Raw genomic sequence first — 20,956 nt, forward strand, 5'->3', positions numbered from 1 at the left:
TCCCTGACTAAGACGGGGAAGGAGAGTCACTCAGCACAGTGTGTGGCCCGGATAGAAAAGACGTTTTCGGAACGATTGTGCTACCTGAACATAACCTGGACAACGATGCTCTGAAATCATTCTTGTCTGCTGATGATGGTACTGCGGCTGCAGAGGGGCCTTTATTCCTAGGGAACGTGTGCCTGAGGACTCGGTGAGGCAGCAGGAGCCTCTCACCTTCAAGTGGCTCCAGAGAAGAAACAAATCTGTCTCTCTGTCTGATCTACAGAGAGAGTGAGAAAGCAAATCTAACGAAATGTTAGCAGTTGTTGGAGCTCCACGTGGAGAAAACTTGACCACTCGTTGTACTGTTCTTCCACTTTTTAAATATGTTTGAACATTTTCATAATGAAAATGTGGGAAAGTAAAAATAAATCTGGAAATTAGAACGGAAGTGAGCCCAGCCAAGTGCTCTTGGGTTCAGCCGGGAAGAGCCAACGGTCCGTTGGTGTTCTCTCGACTCGTCGTGGGGATTTCCTCCTCCTGGGTTCACCACCTAGTTTTCCTTGTGGTAGTTATTTTATACATAGCTATGAGCATAGGTGATACTGAAAACACACGTTTAGTGTGGTTTGTCATTAAGAATTTGGAGAACTGGCTAAATAAACCACTTGTACAGAGTTGAGATGAGCACTACCTGCCTCAGCGTCTGTGGTAACAGCTTCATTTGGGTGCAGAGCTTGGCAGAGGTTTGAGTGACTCTGTCTCGATGGTCCTCTGTCAGAGGACAAGGTTAAGCATCACCACCGAGGGCCCTGTTGAGCCTCTGGGCTGGAAGTAACCTCCCCCTGGCTGGTGAGGCAGCCTCTGAGGGCCTTTCCTGACAAAGCCCTTCACTGAGCTGCAGTTTGGCCATCTCTGCCCTCACCTCCCCGACTGCAGGGCCTCGAGGTCTCACCACCTCCAGCCTGAGCACCCAGTGCCCAGGGGCAATTTCCCACCTTCCCTGGGGGCTCAGGATTCTGGCTCCCGGGGCAGTGCCCGCAGCTGGGCCCCTCCTCCTGGGCTGGGGGTAAGGCTGGCCACGGCCTCCTGCTATGTCCCACTGGCCACTTCACCGCAGCTGCAGCCCTCACTGGGTGGCCCCTCCTGCTTCTGTTGGATGAGGAGATGCAGGCCTTCACCGAGGCTTCCTGGCCTCGCCCCTGCTGGCCCCAAGGCTGTGCCGCTTCCCCCTTCCCAGCCCCTGGTCTCTGTACAGTGTCTGTCCAGGATGTCTGTCCATCTGTCCTTGACATTCTGTCCAGAAGCAGCCACTGTCATCTTAGTTTGTGAGGGGCGAGCAGAGCCCAGGTGCGGTCGATGTGGAGATGCTCATGCACTTCAGTGTGCAGGGAAGTGAGTTCCTTCATATCTACAGCCTCTGCACAGCCAGCTGGGAGCTCACCCCATTCACAGGTGGATGTGCCTTGTTTTTTGGCCCAATCACCTGCATTAACTCAGAAGAATCACAGTTCCCTGCTTTTCTGTCTTTCGTGACCGTCCACCTCCCTCCTCTGCCTGGGGCTGAATGGTGGGGTCTGTCATGGGTTCGTGGGACCCTCTGTTCTTGTGCGGCCACCAGGAACTGTTATCCGGGCTGATTCCACAGGAGGAGTTTGGGGTGAGCTCCTGAGCGAGAGTTGGGAAGACTGACGTCTGTGTAAACCTTGCTTGTTCATGGTTATTCCTCTCAGTCTTCTTAAATTGTGAAAAATTGAGGACCATTTTGAAATATGGATTTAGGTATGGATTGGTGAGGAGAGAACGTTGATCTAATTGGGTTTACGTTTTGTGTGATAATTTTACACTATCCTTGGGAAAAACTGAAGATGTTGACAGGGTCATGAGAATCGTTTCTTTCTTTCTTTCTTTCTTTCTTTTCTTTTCTTTTTTTTTTTTTTTTTTTTTTGAGATGGAGTCTCACTCTTGTTGCCCAGGCTGGAGTGCAATGGTGCAATCTCGGCTCACTGCAAACTCTGCCTCCTGGGTTCAAACAATTCTCCTGCCTCAGTCCCCCAGTAGCTGAGATTATAGGCGCTCACCACCACGTCCAGCTAATTTTTTGTATTTTTGGCAGAGATGGGGTTTTGCTCTTAAGGGCATTGTTCATTAAGTATTAATTGGTGGCCTGCCGTTGAAGTAATGTTAGTGTAGTGCTGACATCATCAGCCATGGCAGAAACTTACTTGGCATCCCTGGAAAAGAGGGCAGGGAAGCATAGTGCCCTGACACCACCTCATTCTCCAGTGCTACTTCCAACTCTGAGCTGATGGTCATTATGAGTGGATCTGCCCTGGACAATTAGTTTAGTGCAGCTGCCTTGGACAGTCAGGTTAAAAGTAACAAACCGTCACAAAACTCAGCTAATAAAATGTGAGGAGAGACATGGGACACCAGGAAGGGGTGAGGCCTGTCTCCCTGTGTGCCATCTGTGTGGAGCCTCAGTACCTAGGGGACAGCGTTTACACAGAGCCCCAGGTTTTTATTAGCATTTCCCTGAATAAAATGTCACTTGTGAGCTGCGGACTGGGAGGCTTTTTCTGATTATTAGGTTTCGTAATGTGGGATCATCAGTAGGCAAGGTGGGCCTGAGGGCCATAGGATCTGGAGACTGTCCAGGGCTGCTTTCTGGGGATGACAGGCTTGTCCCTTCAGCAGTCAAGACACCAAAGAGAGTCTTTCTGAGAATAAAAGAGAGAAGCTTTTAAGGAAAAAGGCAGTTTCTCTCTCTGTTTGGGAGTTGAGTGCATTTTCCTACATTTACTCGGAGATGTTCCTTGGTTCCCAACATGTGCCATCGCCCCGCTATGGGGTAGGGTCACCCCACCGCGTACCTAACCCAGGAAAACTCCTCTGCAGTTATTTCAGAGGCTGTGTGCATTTCTCTTGCCTCAACGGGTAGAGTGAGTTTTTCTTCCTACTGTTTTTAGTCAGTTTTCTTAATCTAGCCTGTTACTGGGATAAGTTCCAGAGACGAGCAGTTTTAAAAACAATCTTTGTACGTTGCGTAGAGAGCAGTCCACCTGTAACCAGTTTGTTCCTGGAGGTACCGCAGTGGCCTTGGTTACGCGAGGGCCCCGTGGCTCAGGATGGGCCGAGGAAGGAGTGCGTGAGTAGTGGGCACTGGCCGGAGGCAGGGGAGGCGTGGCCACCTGTGGCTCGAACTCCCCCCATCCACTCTACCGCACCGCTGGGACGTGAACATTCTCGCCCTGGACGTTTTGTCTGAATGTTCAGTGCCCAGGCTCTTGGGTACACAGGCGGCCCCGGGTTTTATTTCAAAAGGGTGTCGCGAACAGTGAAGTAACCCACGTGCCTAAGCTTTGATTGACATGAAGGAATGTAGAGGCTGCTGAAATCCTGGTCATTTTAGAACAAAGTATTTTATTAACAGTTTTCTAAAAGAAAGAAATCATTAAAAAATTGATCCCTGTTGAGGTAGAAGGATCTCGTCCTCATGCTCCTCAGTTCCTTCCAGAATCAGCTTCCAGTTCAGCTGCAGAACAGGTTCTGGTGGTGGCTGGAGCAGCCCAGGCACGTGCCGTCGGGTCTAAGTTCACACTGGTGCCCGTGTGGTCTCCAGTTATGGTGCGGGCCGTGGGGTCTGAGTTCACACCATTGCCCATGTGGTCTCCAGTTACGGTGCTGGCCATGGAGTCTGAGTTCACACTGGTGCCTGCGTGGTCTTCAGTTACAGTGCTGGCCATTTGTGCCTTTCTGGGAAGTTAGAAGGAGGATCATTTCATCACGTCTCTGTCCTCCCACACCTGATCTATGCTGGGCCACCGTGAATTCTTCCTTTTAACTGTTTCTCTCATCACGGGCAACACTGGTGTTCTGTGGTCAATGTTTGCCATTTCTGAAAACGGATTCTGTGTTTCTTTATATAATCACCTGGTCTCTTTTACGAATTTCGCTTTTCTTTGAGAAAATCATCGTGCTTTTATCTCTTCAATCTCAACTCTGTTCCCTGACACAGGCTCTTACCAGCTCGAAAATTAAAAGTAATCTTTGATTATACTTAATACTTTCTAAAGTTTTCAAAAGTTTATCAGCATGTGGGTTACTGAACATTGACTGTTTATTTAATGGAAAATTAGATTCTAAGTAGAGTATTAGAGTGAAAATGATCTTTTGATTTTATTAAAATATTCAGGTAAAAATATTAAAATGCCTTCGCCAAACTTCATGCCTGTGTAGCGTGAAAACATTAAGCTGCTCTCTGCTCCCGGGAATGCATGAGTAGAGTATGTGTTTGAAAGCGTCATTCCAGTCTTAAGTTTTAGGTATTCTTAAAGGGGTTGGCTGGAGAAGTGACATTTAGCATTGAGTGAACGTTTGACAAAGATTTGTCTCGATATAAAAATAGTTAAAAACAATCTTTAGTGTTTCCTTTCAGGGTTCACCCGTTAAAGAATGGTCTTGTAAAAAACTCATCGAGAGTGTCGGCGCCCAGAGGTGCTACCTTGCCCACAGTTGTGTCATCTGCTGTCACCAGGCGACACGCCCAGCGTTTAGCTGCACGTCAGATGTGGCCACGGGGCCACAGGACATCCCTGCGGACGGATGTTCTTATGCAGATTAATGAGGATGGAGACCGCTGCAGAACTGTAAGCCCCCCAGGGGCTGACGGAAGCCTGGGAATACCCGAGACACCAGAGTCGCTGCTGCCCTGGGTGGAAGGAAACCTGCCCTGGAAGATGGGAAATGCAATAAGGAGAAAGTACCAGGGTACATGATGCTGTGAAAACGGAGATGTTTTAATTAAATTAACAATTAAAATCATTTTAATTATGTGAATTATTTGAATTCATGTTAGTTCTTTTTAGGAAATTAATACTTAAAGCAAGTTTGTTTTCTGAATTGTTTGATTTAATTGAGTCAGCACAAGAGTTAGCATTGATATCTGACCCTCTTCCAGGGTTGGGGCAGAGGAGATGGGGGCAGAGGAGACAGGCCTCCCACCCGCTTTCCCCTGGAGCTCAGCCAGAATTTCCCATTGAGGAGCCCTCAGCTCCCTGAGAGCCAGGAGCTCTTGCGGAGAAGCCGCTGTCGGCATGCCACCCGCTTTGATGGCCCTGCTCTGCCATCCCTGCGCTCCAAGGGCCGGACCCTGCCGCTGCCTGTGCCAGACGGGTCTCAGGGAGGTGCCAGCCAGGGGTTATGCATGGCGGGGCCTGGGCATCGCTGTCCAGATTCCGTGGCTGCCGGTTTCATTCTCTCGCTGTTTGTCCCCCTAGCAAGACTCATGAGGTTCCTTGAGGACAAGACCCCCTCCTGCCACCTGGTCTGTTTCCTGAACGTTCTCTGCACGAGTACAGCCCCGGGATGCAGCCCTCGGGAATCAGGGTGTCGGCCATAGTAGGGCGGGTCGCTCTGCTGGGCACCATGATGGATGTTAACCGCTGTGCTTCACTTCGGGGACGTGTTTAAGTACAAAAGTAATTTTAAAATTTCACCATTATTTCAAGACAGCTAAGAGCCTATTAGCACAGAATCCCTGGTCTGAATGAAATCAAACGGTTCTTATTAATTATTCATGATGCCACGAATATGTAGCCTTATTTTTTATAATTGCCAGTCTGTATAATTAACCTTTCATTTGGTTAAAGTACTTAACACTAAGTAGAGCTGTACTTTCAACTGTTTATAAAGCATATGGAAGAATGTTTAAATGTTTAATTAGAACCACTTTTTTTAGTTTCATAGAGAATTTTTTTTCTTGTCAACGAGGGTCTTTAATTATTTAAACCAAAAGAGAAAAACAGGCCAGAAAAGAAAAACAACTAGTAAAGCTCGGAACTGCGAAGGTGGCATCATTCCGTTAGTCTCGGATTTTGCTTCCTGGGTTTGTGACGTGGTCAGAGTCCTTGTCTTTGATTTCCTAACACAAGTTGTTAAAGTTGGAAGTGAGTGTGAAATTGAGTTAGTCTAGCTTTATTCTTTCACGGATGAGAAGTGAATTATCTTCAGCAAGGTGGGTGCAGGCGTGGTCCCCGGGGGTCACTGTGGTGAACAGGCCGCCCTTGTGGGGAGCCAAGTTCGTCATCACTGGGACAGAGCCCAGGACACTTCCCCAGCTGGCCAGCCTCTTCCTAGAACCTCACACATTGCAAAGGATGGAGTCCAGATCTATACCGTGAAGAAACGAGGGTGGTTACAGAAAGCACCACGATCTCAGCTGAGTGGCTCTGAGCACCCCAACGTTGGGGCACCTCAGCATCCTGTGTGGCTCAGGCTGTGCCCAGCAGGGAGGCCGGCCCGATGGAGCTGCGGTCTCCACCCTGAGAGTGAGGGCTCCTTCCCCCAGCGCGAGTTAAAGCATCATGTGTCCACCTGTGCAGTGGCTGGTCCCAGTGGCCCTGGAGGGCTGAAACCCTGGGTCCCGCCACTGGTCCGGGGCATCCGTTTCCCCTTCCTGCAGTTCCTGTGTCTGTGTGTCCAGGGGGCTCCGATCCCTGTCTTAGGACCATGGCTGAGGGGTCAAGTTCACCCGCTTTGGAGCTGGCCCGGATCTTGGTTCTGTGGATCCTCGCTGTGTGGCTCTGGAGCAGTTCTGTCCTCAGGAGATGGATCCTCACAGCCGCCTCTTGGGGCCATGAGGAGAATTAACAGGACAACCCCCGGGTAGCTGCTCAAAGCCCTGTGCGGGGCCAGCCCTGTGTCTCCACCAGTTCCTTTGCTCTGTGCTCCCCCCCCACTGTCACATCGCCAGCCTTTATTTCCTTTTCCTTAGACCCAGACAGCGAATGCTCCGCTGGTCTTGGCAGCCCCTTCTCTAGTCTATCCTCAAATCACTTCCTGACGGACAGCCATGACTAGCCATCGGCGTGACCAAAACCCCACAAAATAGAACCCAACTTTCCTATTAAGCTGTACAGAGCTGTCCCAGCCCACTTCCCACAGGCTGGCCTCATTCACCATGGGATCCGTGGTTCTCACCTGGGGCTGGGGGTGCCCCTGGCATCTGGTGGGGAGTGTCAGGGATGTCCCTCCAGGCCCAGTACAGTCCCCCAGCCAGTGGCCGGCAGACAGCAGCACCCAACCTGATGTCCCTGTGGCTTCTGGTTCCCCGAGGCTGGCTGTGCTTTGCTGCCTCTACATGCTCTCAGACGTGTGCCCTCTCTCCACCTTCACTGGTTAGCAGTGTTCCATCCATTAGAGCTCAAAGCACTGCCTCCCGGCATTGCAGCCCCTTCTCCTGGCCTGCCGTCTGCCTGTGCCCCACGGTCTGTACCGTGTCCTCACGGACCGATCAGAGCGAGGCTTCCAGGGATGGAAAGGTTCCTGCTTGTGTCTGCTTGTGTCTCTGTCCCGCCTTCTCTGGACCTGGCACCGTGGCCTTTGCCGACAGAGGTCTTGGGTTGATTGTCAGCGAAGCAGACAATCTATATGGCTCTAAATGGCTGTGAACATGCTTGATTGGGTTATTTTAAAAATAGTTGTATATGTAAACATTTGAGTGTGACACAGGTGGATTTTTGGGCTAATGGTCTTGTTCTTCAGGGAGTAACCACAGGCCCATCCACAAGGACCATTTCCAGCTGATTTATGGAACGCTGTTCTACCTGGTTAATTTTCAACGTTATCTCAGCCTGAGAGGTAGGTCAGCATGTGACGAAGTTCACCGGTTTGAATCCTAATCTGCTCCTTAGGAGCTGCACCTTCCATGCCTTCGTTTCTTCCTTGGTTAGGTAGGGAAGGTATGAGCTACCTCAGAGTTGTGAGTGAGGCCTGCATCGAGTGACCGCATTAAAGTGACAAGGACTGCACCCGGAGTGTTGATATTTAAAGACCTTTAAACATCGCGATGCCGCATTTTGGTACCCAGGTAAAACAGCAAAGTTCTTTCAGATGCAGACACAGACCCTCGGTGAGGTGGGGGGCTGATGGCAGGAGGTGGACCACCGACCCTGTAACGAGGGCGTGGTCTGTTCGAGGCTGAACGAAGTGCACATCATTGCATGTACCACGGAAGTCCCTCTCGTGAAGTCCTGGAAGGGTCCATGTGGCTGAGCCGTGTGGTCTGTCCATGACGTCCGGCAGAAGCAGAGCTTTCGGGTGCAGCCTTGCTCTTGTGCGCACAGCCCTCAACGGTCTCAAAAGTCTGAGGCTTAAAGCAGGCTTGGGGTTTCCTTACACCTCCTGGACATCTAATTTGCCTGGCAAACATGTTTTTCTTGGGTGTAAAGGTGAAGGAATGGGTGATTCTGGTGAAAGTGTACTAATTACTGCACTTCTGGGTCAGTGGCGCTTGGTTGAAGACACTATCTGCCCTGGATGGACATCTCTGGGATGGTGAGAACCGGTGGCTGGATGTCGCAGGGTTGCCAAGAAGATGCCAATTTTTTCCTTTTTCCTGAGTAACAACACCCTACTTTGTTTAGGGAAGCAGCACACCCAGCTGAAAATCCAATTCTCTTGTACGGCGGAGCGGCTGGTGACACAGGTCCAGATGCTGGGATGCTGATGGGGGGTCCTGGAGTGGGAGGTGTCAGGAGGCTTTCCTGACCCACAGCAGCCCTGGGCCCTTGTCCGGCCTTCTTGCCCGGGGCATGACACCTGGAGGGAAAGCAGCTTCGGGGGCCCGAGGGCCAGAAGGCAGAGTCCTGGCGTGTGAGGCAGGCCTGGGCCAGGCTCCTCGGAGGATGTCACAGACCTGCTGCCCATGCAGGGACCACCCACCTCTGAGCCCCACGCAGATTTTCCTCCATAGCCGAGTGAAATCCTGGTACAGCCAGTGAGGCAGTCAGAGGCACCTTTTGTGGAAGGAGGACAAAGCTGGAGAGAAAGAGGTTTTCCTAAAGGCACAAGGCGCTGATTCTGCGTTAGGGATAATTCCTAGGAGTGTGGTTGCTGGTGGGTGGAAAACTAGCCAGAGAATAAGTGGGAGTGGCACTTGCTGGTATTTGACTGATTCGTTCACGAATGGTCCGAACAGTTCCAGTGAAAAGAACATTTCGGACACAGAAGTTTTCATCCTGCCTGACAATGAGCATGACCGTGGGCTGTTCCATCCTTCCTGGGCGACAGTGAGAGGGTCTCAGGCCCTTCCGGCCCTGTGCTGTGCCCCATCCCAGGGTGTGTGCCCCATCCCGAATAGGCTGGAATGCCTCTGGGTGCAGCTGAGCCTCTTGAAAAGGGAAGAGACATGTGATGTGCTCTGGCTGAACAGGAAAACGAGGGAGGACAGGGAGAGGGGCCTGGAGGTGAGGAGGATGGTGAGCAACACTGGGGACAGAGGAAGTAGGGTAACACCAGGGACAGGGGGACGGAGGGTAAGGCCGGGGACAGGGGCATGGAGGGTAACGCCGGGGACAGGGGATGGAGGGTAACACCACTTCTCCAGGTGCCTTTGGGGGATGCTGCCGCCTCTCGCACCCCAGAGTGAAGTCAACAGGATTCTGTCCCGAGGAGCCCCAGAGCCTGGCAGCTGGGATTGTCGCAGTATGAACCACTGTTCACTAGCTCTGCACCCTGGGACAGGCTCCCTGGTGTTTCCACCCTGGTTTCCCATCTGGACAGTGGGACCCTGAGTGTCCCCGTCCCAGCTGCGCCCAGAGCCCTGGACTCCAGCGTGTCGTCGGCACTCATTAGCGTTTCTTTTGTTGTGGTCCGTGGACGAAGTGGCTCTCTCTTTGTGTGTTCACAGCCCTCCTGCTCACTTTACCTTCTGGGAACACTTTTTACATAGCTTCGTATGTGGGGAGGACTCGAGTGATTAATGGAATGTTTCATCAGGTGCAGTTCTTCTGTTTCCCAGTTTTGACACAACATTTGGTGAAATTTCCAGGGACTCCTGTGGTCAGCCTCACGGTTTCACTCTGTCACTTTCTAATGCAGTAGTCTTTGGGAGTCTTTTCAATTAAGCGCCATCATTTAAAAATAAGTTTTATAATATGCAGTTTCAGGTTAATTCTTTACCTTTGTGTCTCAGGCAGTACTACCTACCTGTGAGTAGTCACAAAGGTTCACGCAGTTTTCTCTAGCTGTCCCTAGCTCGTAGCTCAGCAGGTCCCTTCAGATGAGTCAGCCAGCTGTGTACCTGCATGTTCAGGATACTTGTCAGGGGCCTTCCTCAGAGCAAGACCGACGCTCACCTCATCCTTGGGACTTTGGAGCCCGCCCTGGAGAGACTCCAGCCACGTCCAAAGGGGCCGTCCGGGTCCCACAGGCTGGTGGGAGTGACTTCTGAGCCACTCCAGACCACACTTTGTGTTCCTACACCCCACAAAGCCACTTAAAGTGCCATGTTCTGGTGCTGTGTGCCTCACCAGTGTGCCACACAAGCCTGCACGGGGATCTGAGCGGGCGCTGCCTTCCTCAGGCTATGCTGGAGTTTTGGGGCAACTGGAGCACTCGTGGCTGTCATTCTCGCCACTGTCTGGGCTTCCCTAGAGGGTCTCACCTGCAGCCTGAGGACCACATCGGCAGCCACTGAGGAGCCACCAGGTGCAGCGTTGGTCCCACTCAGTCCTTCTCGACTTTGGTGAGAGAGTAGACAGCAAAACTTCAGCTGGGAGCCCCAGGCCTTCTCTGCTTGGGGCCCTGGGACTGACATAGCACAGATCCTGCCATCCACGTGCTGGGGGCCCCGCCGTGCGGCTCCCTCCTCTGGTCAGGGGCTGCACCCTTGGGCTGTGCAGCTCCTGGTTCTCACACTCAGGGGCCCAGGGAGAGTGGTGGATGAAAAGAGAAGGAGAAGGGTGGCAGTTTGAGCCCAATTGTGTTGGCTTCATCTTCCGCCTCTTGTCCCTAAGTACATTGGCAAAGTTTTCCAGGTGAAAACTCAGAAGGGATTTTTAATGACTGGAATCTGTGAATTCCATGGAAGCCAAGTCTGTCCACCTCTTTCACCCACCTCATTTCTCCCCGTTGGGGCTGATTTTGGCAGCGTTCATAGGGGCAGGGACGGAAGGGGTGGGGGCCAGCCGTCGGCCCTGTGTCCCTCCCTTCCTCCCCTCAGCGCCACAGCATTTCGGTGTCATCCCCTTCCGTGCACGCGTCCTCATGAAAACCAAGTGCGGCTGGAGGGAGATGCCTGCGCCCACTCCCGTGACCTTCCCGGCCGGCCTGGCTGCAGCGGCCTCTCGGCAGGCATCTTTCTGGTGCTGCCTCCGTGCCCCTCCCATCACCTGATGCTCGTGTTCCTGAATCTTCACGCGTGTGCTCTGTGCAGCCACCTCACGGGCTCCCTGGGAAGGAAGACAGTGTCTCACACCGGTCAGAATGCTCTTCTCTGTCCACTGAATAGTCCAACACAGAATCATTCCTCTGTGATTATTTGTGCTTTGTTATGTAGAACTGGAATAAAGAAAAAGTGAATTTAGACATTACAGCCATCAGGTTGAAGCTTAGTAATTGCACTAGGGAATTAAATGGAAGCATTTGAGCTTCTCGAGTTCTAATTCCACATCTTCGTATCCCCATCACCCCCCATACCCAGTGTCTAACAGAGCTCTTGGTCTAGGAGTTTCTTGATAAATGCTTACTGAATTGAACTGGACTGAGCTTAACATTCCCACCCAGAGTTAGAAGCCAGTCCCTGAATAAATTGCATTTAGAATATGAGTTTGATGTTACTGTGGTAAGGGGTATCCTACACGTCATAATTCCTAGTCAATATCGGGTATTTAGTCAAATAGACTCAAGTATAGAGAAGCATAGGCCCATCTGGCAAAAGGGCAAGGCACGCTGCTTTAGGTCCAGGTCCCCAATATCAACTATGAAAATAAAACGTCAACTCCAATGACAGCCCTGTCCTCAGCTGGTCACTGTTTATGCTAACAATTACAAACAGCTTGAACTTGCTGTCCTGAGAGGCAACACACCCTCCATTCTCTCTGCAGTGTAGCTGCCTTGGTGGATGGAACATGCCCCTCCTCCTTCCCTCTCCCTATCCCTCCCTCCCCCCTCCTCTCTCCCTCCCTCTCCCCTCCTCTCTCCCTCCTTCCCCTCTCCTTCTTCCTATCTTCTCTCACCTTTCTCCCCCCACCTTCTCTCCTGGACAAGGGGCAGAAGAGAGGAGATCTCCGGAATCTTCTGCTTCATCCAAGCAGCTTGGGGGCAGCATCAACAGCTGCAATTTGGCTGCCCCAGCAGGTGCCTCAGGGCAGCCTTTCTAATGGGAATCCTGGAATCATGTCTTTCCTTAATGTGTCCTAAAGGCTGGAGGACATGAAGTGAAACAATGCTCCATGCTCAGTCCTGTGATTTTGTGTAATTATTGGACTTACTTTGAAATTAAACTAAATGATACCCAAGGTAGAGCATGAAAAAAAAGAAAAAACAGGCTATGGTGTTTGAAAAACAAACAAAACCATTTGGTTTGTTGGTTTGTTCTTAGACCTTCACAGGCTCCTAGGTCACACGTTTCAGTTTCTTAGCAAGTGGCATTCTCTGCAGAAGCTGTGTCAGTCTCTGTTTGATGATGTCAGCCACAGCAGAAAGAAGCACTCCGTAGGCCCCGTGCTCAGCACCTTGGCGTGAGCTCCTGCCATCTTCTGTTCATGCTCATCACAGCTCTGTGCAGTGGGCATCCTCCTGATCCCTGTGGGAGGATGGAGGATGGAGGCGGAAGGGTGAGTGATGGCAGGATCACATGAGGGGTCTCTCCCGAGGTAGGGAGGGGAACTGGCCCAGGACCTTAGTGCCCATCGCATCCTTCTTCCTCCTCCTCTGCCTCTCTGTGACTGTTTGACTCAGGCTGCAGGGACAGACATGAGTATGTGCAGAGCCTGTGTGCACCCCTGGGAATGTGTGCTCATATTGGCAGGGAGGGATGTGAGTGTGTACAGAGCGTGTGTGCACACCTTGATGTGAGCGCGTATGGAATGTGTGTGCACACCTTGGGGATGTGTGCTGGCATTGGCAGGGACAGATGTGTACAGAGCGTGTGTGCACACCTCGGGGTGTATGTTGTCGTTGGCATGGACAGACGTGAGCGTGTACAGAGCGTGTGTGCACACCTGGGGGTGTGTGCTGGTGTTGATAGGGACAGATGTGTACAGAGCGTGTGTGCACACCTGGGGGTGTGTGCTTATGATGTTTTGTAACCGGCAAATACGTGGCCTGTTGCATCGGGCGGCCCTGCGCCCATGCTGAGCCCGTCAGTGGCCCTCGGGTTGGGGTCTCCATCTGCCCAGACAGCACTCGAGTGGCTTGAGGTTTCAGATTCTTCCTCTACGGATACTTGGGCTTCCTCAGGACCAAACATCAGAACCAGCCAACTGCAAACTACAAGAACGTTCAAATGCATCTTCAGTAGGAAAAACAAAAGCAATTGGAAAAATTTTCCAACGTGACCCCGTGGTTAAGCCGTTAGATACTCCAGCCAACAGATTGAGTCACTTTAAAATTCACACCAATTAAAATGGTTGTGAGAGTTGCAGAGCTTTACCGCTAAACCTTGAAATAATTGAAGCATTCTGCTCCACTTGCTTACAAACTAGAGTTGGGGATACCTTTCAGTCCAAAGTAGCAACCTTCTAAATCCAGCTTAGATGCGAGGCTCCCACTGACACAGGAAGAGACAGTGGCCCTTGATTATTCTCCTGTGTTCAGATACTGTGTCATTTCTTTCTTTTTTTTTTTTTTTTTTTTTGTATCCTGATCATCACTTCTGCTTTTCCAATTGAAACTAAAGGGAGTTTAGTTCTGTTTTGGAGAAGCTGTGGTTAGTAGTTTCTTTTCATGGTTTGCTTAATCTCTTAAGTCTGGTGCTTACATTACCCAAATAGACTTTTCTTTAGTACGACAGTGCCATAACCCAGGGCTTCTCCCTCCATATCTGCTCCCCAGGGGGCTCCCTAGGAATGGGCGCTGGAGATCCAGCCCCCCTCCATGTGCCATTTTCTTTGAGTCCAAGGTAGCTTTGGCTCAGAGAAGAAAAGAGGCCTCCGGGTTAGGTGCCTCTGACTGCTTGCTTGTGAAATGTTTAATGATAAGGCGACTTCCAAACTAATTTACACATTGATAGTTGTAGCTTGAAGTATCACCGCAGTCATAAGAACAAGAAACACTCCCATAAAGTAGATAAGCAGAAAAAAGCCATAGAAGTTTAATAAAGCGCAAATAAAATGGTGTTGTAAGAATGTCCAGTGGGAAATGCTCTCAGTCCAGCCAGATCCAGCTGTGGCGTCAGTCCAGCTGTGGTGTCCTCCTGTAAAAACATTCAGCCACATGTGGCCCTGATCGCAATCACTACTCTGAATTGTGATCCAGAATGTTCTTGGGGGCCGATGCTGGGACTGTTCCAGCAGTTCAATCTGATTGGGCGTCACGGTGGTGATGTGCTTAGCGCGGCCAGCTGGGCTGAGTGGTGGCCACCCGTGCACTCGCCACGTGCAGCCGTTATTCTGGTGATGGGGTTGCATGCGCCCCGGCTTGTCCACCTGGGCTATTAAAGTACTGGGAACCCAACCGTGGGCGGTGCCTCCCGATATGGGAGCTGTCTTTTTTATCCAGGGCCCTGTGGCGCTGCAGAACCCTGCTGCCAGTCTGAGCTCACAAGGAGGTACCGGAGGGCTCTGCTGGGGCATGGAGGTCCCTGAGCAGGTGGTCACTTATTGCTTGTGGAGTGGTCCATGGCCTGTGAGTTTATTCTCGGGGTTTGTGTGGGCGAGGTTAACCAGTTCACAGCTGGGCACTTACCCCTTACACAGGTGACACTAGTTAAAGTGGAATCTATATTAGCTCACACGGGAGTGTGTGAGGAGCTGGGAGGGTGGGGAGGCTTGGCCTTAGCACTAGATTCCCGGGCTCCTGACATTTCTGCGTCTTCCAGTTGAGGGGCCGTCAGAGCCACTGTGGGTCCTGAAGACAGTGGGTGCCATATGGACCAGGGGATGCAGAAGCCTCTAGAGGCTGCGGGAGGCAAGGAGACGGTGGCTTCCCCAGAGCCAGCCCTGCCGCCACTTCGACGTTAGATGGTGGGACCTGTTTTGGACTCCAGCTTCCAGAAATGTGAGAAAATAAGTCAGAGTTTAGGGCGCTAAATTTGGGGTGATTTAGTGGAGAAATAGAAAACTAGCCCACAAATGTGCACGCATTGAAATGTGCTCTGTCCAGGTGTTCACAGTGGTGTGAGGGAGATGGCATCAGGGTTCTGGGAACTGTGCAGTTTTACTGAAGGAAGGGGGCTCGCCACGCCTTTCCTCATATAACTGAAGGTATGTATGCCTGCCACACTGCCCAGGAGACAGGGACTAGAATTCTGACTTTATTTCTTATGGGAACCAAGCCACAGTCAGAACACGGTGAGGGCCGAGACGAGCTTCCTACAGCCTGAACTGGGAAGAGGAATCGCAAGTAGTTTGTGTTTTTCTACACAGACCTGTCCTTTTCAAGTTTTGTTAAGTTTTGGAAAAAGGGAGAAGCCAGGCACACCTCGGCGAGGGACAGTGTTTCTGGAGGTGGTGCGGCTTCAGCCTGAACGTGGCCGTGTGGTTGGGAGGCTCAGAAACTGCCCTCCAAGGGCACTCATCTATTCCTTATTGCAGTAATACCTCGTTTACAGAAATCCACAGAAATTACAGTGCGGGAGGCTTCTGGTCTGGATGGGTTTGTGTGGACCGAGGTCACGGGGTGTTTTCCCAAGTGCTAATCCTGATCTGGCAGAGGCTCTGTTCCCAAATAATTATTCCACAGTTTCAGAGCCTATATCTGAGTGATAGTCTTTTAACTTTGTTGCATAAAAGGAAACAAAGTATGTCTCGAGGGTCTAAAAATCCATGTGGTAATCATGGCTGTAAACTCATACCTGGGGCTTTGGGATGGAGTGAAAACCACCGTCACCTGGCGTGGACGCTGCGTGGTATTTTTAGCATGGTGGCCTGCTCGTGCCTTGAACTCTATCTGCAGTGTGAGCAACAGCTGTGCATTTGAGAAATGTGGACAGGTCAGCTTGCTCCTCCAGGGGCCTGCAGGCATCCGGGTGAGGGGCCTGGGATGAGGCCACATCAGTGGGAAGGAGCTTGGTTGTGTCAGCAGATATGTCTGTCTCTACAGGCCCGCAAGCCAGCCAGAACCCAGTTTTCCTTAGGTCATCTAATGCCAGAAAAAACCTGTTTCTTAGAGATTCTCATAATTTATATTAATGAACCATTCGACCGTACATAAAATGTTATAAATGCATGAGGCTTTACAACTTGGCAGATGTGTAACTCACATGTCGTTGTACCAAACTGTTGAAGATATTTGTTTCACTTGAAGGTTGTTAGCATTTTATGTGCAAAGCAAATGCCAGTAGCATTTTGAAGGAGTATTTTGGAATTTTAAACACAGTGGGATAGTGCTGGGTCTCTGGGATACTGGTGAGGTGGACGTGACCTCAAGCTCTTGTAGCTTGCAAGCAGGATTGCTAAATTGTCACAACTGCAGTGCTGGAAAGTCAAAGTGGATTTCTGTAAATGAGGTATTAGTGCAATAAGGAACAGGTGAGTGCCCGTGGAGGGCAGTTTCTGAGCCTCCCAGACACCCCAGGAGGAAGCGGGGGACGGGGGCAGTTACCCACCAGAACCTGGACGGTGAAGCTGGGTTTGCTGGTGGCCCTGCTTGGCAGGTCATTACATGCAATAAGAAACAGGTGAGTGCCCTTGAGAGCGGTTTCTCGGCCCCCTTCAGAACCGCAAGTGGAAGACGCTCCAAGGTGGGGGGTGGGGGTTCGGTTAATCCACAGGGGCCTGGATGGTGGAGCTGGGTTTGCTGGTGGTCCTGCGTGGCAGGTCATTACATGCACTAAGGAACAGGTGACTGCCCTTGAGGGCGGTTTCTCGGCCTGCTTCGGAACTGCAAGTGGAAGACGCCCCAAAGTGAGGGGGGGCTGGTGGTCGGTTATCCAGTGGGGCCGGATTTGCTGGTGGCCGCTGCGTGGCAGGTCACGGCGTGGAGCGATGGGAGGGGAGTGGAGTGGGAATAGAGGATGCACCCTCCACAGCTACTGCTGGGAGTTGGCTCTGGTAGCAGAAGGGGCATAGATAGAGGGATTCCCATCAGGGGCAACACGACTGGGGTCCCACGTGTGGTGGATGCCGAGGTGTGGCTATATGTAATCTCAGTCTGCACAGCCGTCCTGGTGAGTGGGTTCAGTTAGCTTCCCATCTCACATTTGAGAAATCTCGGGGGCTCACATCACAGCTAGGTGGGTTGGAACTAATGTCTCAGGCAGGACGTTGGCCCCAGAGCCCAGATCTTACCCGCCCCCTCTCTTTTCAGTCCACCAAGCTTGTAGAGAGGGTTGTGTGGTGGTGGGTGGCGGCTGAGAAACCAACACAGTAGAAGGCGGGGAGGAACTAAACCAGGCAGGAGACACAGGCAGTGCTTGGGAGGTCTGCACGGGGTGTGGGTGTGGGAGACACCTCTGGGCCAGTGAACCCCGTTCTGTGCTCCTGGCTTGCCCAACCTTGGCCCTCAGCCACATGCTGCGTGCTTTAGGTGAAATCTCAGTCGCTCGTGTGGTGCGGGCATCTTTTCTCCCTGGCTTTGCCTCTCTTTAAATCACGGAGTCTCAGTGGGGATGGCGGGGCGGATGGTGGTCCATGGAATTTGCCCTCCACCTCCCCATCCTTGTCCTGTCCTGTCTGGCCTGTTACCTGAATCTGTGTCTCTTCAGAGCCTGCAAATGAGTGGAGGCCACGACAGCCTCTCGCTGACCGACCTCTCAAACTTTTATTCATCAGAATAGTGTTAAATGCCGATTCCTAGGCACCCCCATCGGACTCTACGCCTGCCTAGCATGGGTACTTTGGGGGAAGGTACAGAGGATTGCTGGGCTGTTCCAGGGGGGAATTTGCATTGTTGAATGTCTATTGTGTTCCTTCCAGCACTCTACTTTCCACGCACACGTGGCATTAAACCTGGAAGACCTCTGGGTGCTGTGCTGGTGAGGAAGCCCCGGCTGGACGAGGGGCTGCTGGGGCTCGGACTTGATTCCTGGGCTGGGGGCTGCGGGCTTATTCTCTTCAGTGGGTCTGCTGATGGGATGCCCTGAGAAGTCCTGCTGTGCACTCAGGGGAAGGTGCAGAGACAGGCTCAGAAAAGACAGACCATGGATTTAAAAATTCCTACTGGAAAATCTTTTATGAGCAAAGTAATTTGCATCTAACTGAAGACAATCATTGCTTGAATAATTGGTTTGTTTACAAAGTTGGTCCTATGAACAGATTAAAGTTTTCCTTCATGCCTTATCTACAATGTGAATAGGAGCTATTACCGCAACTTAAATTAGCTTTAAATTTCGTATCAGATTGCAGTCCAGATTACAAACGGCTGCTTGATAATCTAATTGATAAAACGGAGGAATTTAGTGCTTGGAACTCGGAGTGAAGGGAACAGAATTGCTTTGGTTTCTCAAAAGGGTGTTGACTGAGTGGTGACCTGGGGTGAAGAGAAGTGGCTAGAGTCATTACACTCGAGGAGATGATCTGCCCCCGCCTTTCTCAGCTGTCTTCTGGACAAAACAAAGGGTGATAAATGGAAAAAATTCAGCACTGAGTTCGTCTATGCCCTGAGCTTCTCATACAGTCATTAATGGGCTGTATCTGTGAAGCCTCCATACAGGCACAAAGGAATTAGGCTAGAGTAAGGCGGCCGGCGACCTCTGGCGTCTGGACCGCGTGTCACTTCCTAAAGCCCTTTTGGGTGAAATGACAGTGGCAATGTCGTTGTTCGGAGGAGTGTAATCTCACGTATGAGATGCAGATTTTAAATGATGCAGATTTTAAACACCAAAGTCAGGAAGCTTGGTGGGAGTGGCTGTCTTCCAAGTGGTTTTCTGTGCTGCCATGGATGAGGCGTGGATGTGTCATCTGTTGGTGAGATCCACTGGTGAAGGGGCTAAGGAAACCATGGAGGTCAGGGGTGTGAAGCTGCATCTCTTCTGGCATCCCAAGGAAATACATCTTGTAAAACGTGTGAATTTGACCCTGACCCTAACCCCAACCCTGAGTGTTGAAGTCTGGTGCAGTGTCTTGAGCCCTCTTCTGCATTGAGGGTGAGTGACTGTAAATGACCGATTCCTCAGTGGTGAAAGTTCAAATGTAGCTTCCCTGAGGAAGCCAGACCTCGGTCACCCGTATCTCCATTGTAAACACTGCGGCCCCTACGCGGGTGGCTGCAAGTTTCCAGGCCTTCCTTGGAGAAGCAGCCGTGAGGTGCTTGATGATTTGATAACATCAGCCACCTTCTGTCTTCTGTCTAATCACGGTACAAATGATTCTCCTACAAGGAAATGGATCTGGTTTCTTCCTGATCGTTGGAAGAAGCAGCCTGCCTAGGGACTCCACCGTCCTCTGCACTTTCACAGCGAAGCCTGTGTCTGTCTCCAAGGAGTGTCACGTGTGTCGTGGGAATCGCTTCCTTAATTCTTCCTGCTTTTGAGGGCTCCGGTAGCTCTGCCTGTTTCACCCGGGATGAGCAGCAGGTGGTCTCTGGCTACTGTGGGACTAGGGCTTGGGGGTGCATCATCACATCCGGTGGCCTGTCCAGGTGGGCATCATTGTCTTTTGCCTGTTGCCTGAGGCAGCTGTGATGCCATGGGGGTCATGCTTGTCAGGGCCAACCCAGTTCTTCCCGTGTACACCTCTCCTGCTGGAGTGCCTTTCCTTATGATGACTTGTTGAATTAACGTGGAGAATGCAGAGAGGCTCTGGGCCTCTCTCTCTCCCATTCTTACTCCCTGGAGCTGTGAAGCCCGACAAGGGAGCCCATAGCCAGAGGCTCCTTTAAATTGAATTAGAATAAAGATTTGATTACATAGCTAAACACATTTGAAAAGAACTTCACAGATTAAATTCCAGATTCAACCCTTCAGGCCCAGTGGCCACGTTTTGGGGCTCAGCAGCTGTAGGTGGCTGTTGTCTTTCTGTGTTGGCTGAGCAGATTGGGGCGTTTCCAGTTCAGCAGGCAACTCTCTTGCATGGCTCTGCCTGTGGTGAGGGCACCTAGGCTGGAGAGCCTCGTGGGGATCCCTTAGGCCTCCGGCTGCAGCCAGGCTGCACGGTTCCTGTGCCCCGGGTCCTCTGCAGGCCCAGATGGATCCCACCACAGAGCCAGCACTGCTAGACTTGGGTACTGTGTGCAGACAGCAGAGGGTCACGTCCGGGCCTTGCAGGGGCTGGGGTGACTGGCCTCCTTGGCCAGGCTTCTGTTTCCGAGTCTTCAGGGGAAATGCATCCACCATCCACCATCCACACCGTGCACCAGAGGAAAACTGCAGGCTTCTCTGTGGATGGTGAATTGAGATCATGCAGAGTGACTAGGTTTGGGCTCCTGAGCAGCGTGGAACCTGATACCTTTAGGTGGAACCTGACATGCCTCCATGTGTACATGGCAAAGAGAATGCAGCATTGTCAGCTTGAATCCAGATGTGCTCCCGTTTTGAGGTGGAAGGTTCTGGGAGTATTGGCCATTGGTGATTGTGCTGCCGTGGAGGACTTTGAATGCAGGCACTGGTTTGGGATAACCCTGGTTTCCTGGTCCTGTATGTGGGCATCCCTGAATATCCCGGACTGGAGGAAGGCAGGGCAGATGGGAGGGTGACAAGAGGTGTCAGGTGTTTCCAGCTTTGGGGACTGATGCCATCAGATGGCCGAGATCAGGATGGTGGTGGCCAGGGACCAAAGCAGGGGTGCGTGGAAATGCCATGTTCCTCGGAGCATGGGGAGGACCTCTTGAACTCTATTCCTGGGCAACAGTTCTTCCATTCTCAGGAATCTGTGCCATTGTAATTGAGTAGCAAATTCTGTAATTACTCTAATTACTTACTGTTAAGTCCCCATGCCAATTACCATAAATTAGCAACAGTGATAACAGTTTGCCTGGTCAAACCTTACCAAGAAAAACCAGTGGACCTAGTTTTAGTTGCCTCCAGTTCCCTCCAAATCAGATTCCTTAGCGGCTTGTGTCCCCACACTTGCTGCAGTTCCTCCTGGGCCTG

At 51.4% G+C, this 20,956-nt stretch overlaps 1 protein-coding gene and 2 long non-coding RNA genes across 5 annotated transcripts in view; 2 read left to right on the top strand and 1 right to left on the bottom strand.

Moving 5' to 3' along the window:
* LOC135966384 (uncharacterized) overlaps window positions 1-4,821 on the top strand; it is a 50,635-nt gene extending 45,814 nt beyond the window's left edge. Inside the window, exon 4 of the long non-coding RNA XR_010579696.2 lies at window positions 4,421-4,821. This is a non-coding gene — a long non-coding RNA (uncharacterized lncRNA). The remainder of the gene's footprint in view (window positions 1-4,420) is intronic.
* A 913-nt stretch (window positions 4,822-5,734) lies between these two features.
* Window positions 5,735-20,956, bottom strand: part of LOC141408000 (disco-interacting protein 2 homolog C-like) — a 274,075-nt gene continuing 258,853 nt past the window's right edge. The window contains exon 4 of the mRNA XM_074005975.1: window positions 5,735-11,325. The gene's annotated coding sequence lies outside the window, so the exon portion shown is untranslated. The remainder of the gene's footprint in view (window positions 11,326-20,956) is intronic.
* Window positions 14,741-20,956, top strand: part of LOC135966385 (uncharacterized) — an 85,823-nt gene continuing 79,607 nt past the window's right edge. For all 3 annotated transcript variants that reach the window (XR_012419816.1, XR_012419817.1, XR_012419815.1), the window contains exons 1-2: window positions 14,741-14,985; window positions 15,091-15,191. This is a non-coding gene — a long non-coding RNA (uncharacterized lncRNA). The remainder of the gene's footprint in view (window positions 14,986-15,090; window positions 15,192-20,956) is intronic.

Source organism: Macaca fascicularis, chromosome 11 (genome assembly GCF_037993035.2).
Source record: "Macaca fascicularis isolate 582-1 chromosome 11, T2T-MFA8v1.1".
In the NCBI taxonomy this organism is placed as follows: Eukaryota; Metazoa; Chordata; class Mammalia; order Primates; family Cercopithecidae; genus Macaca; species Macaca fascicularis.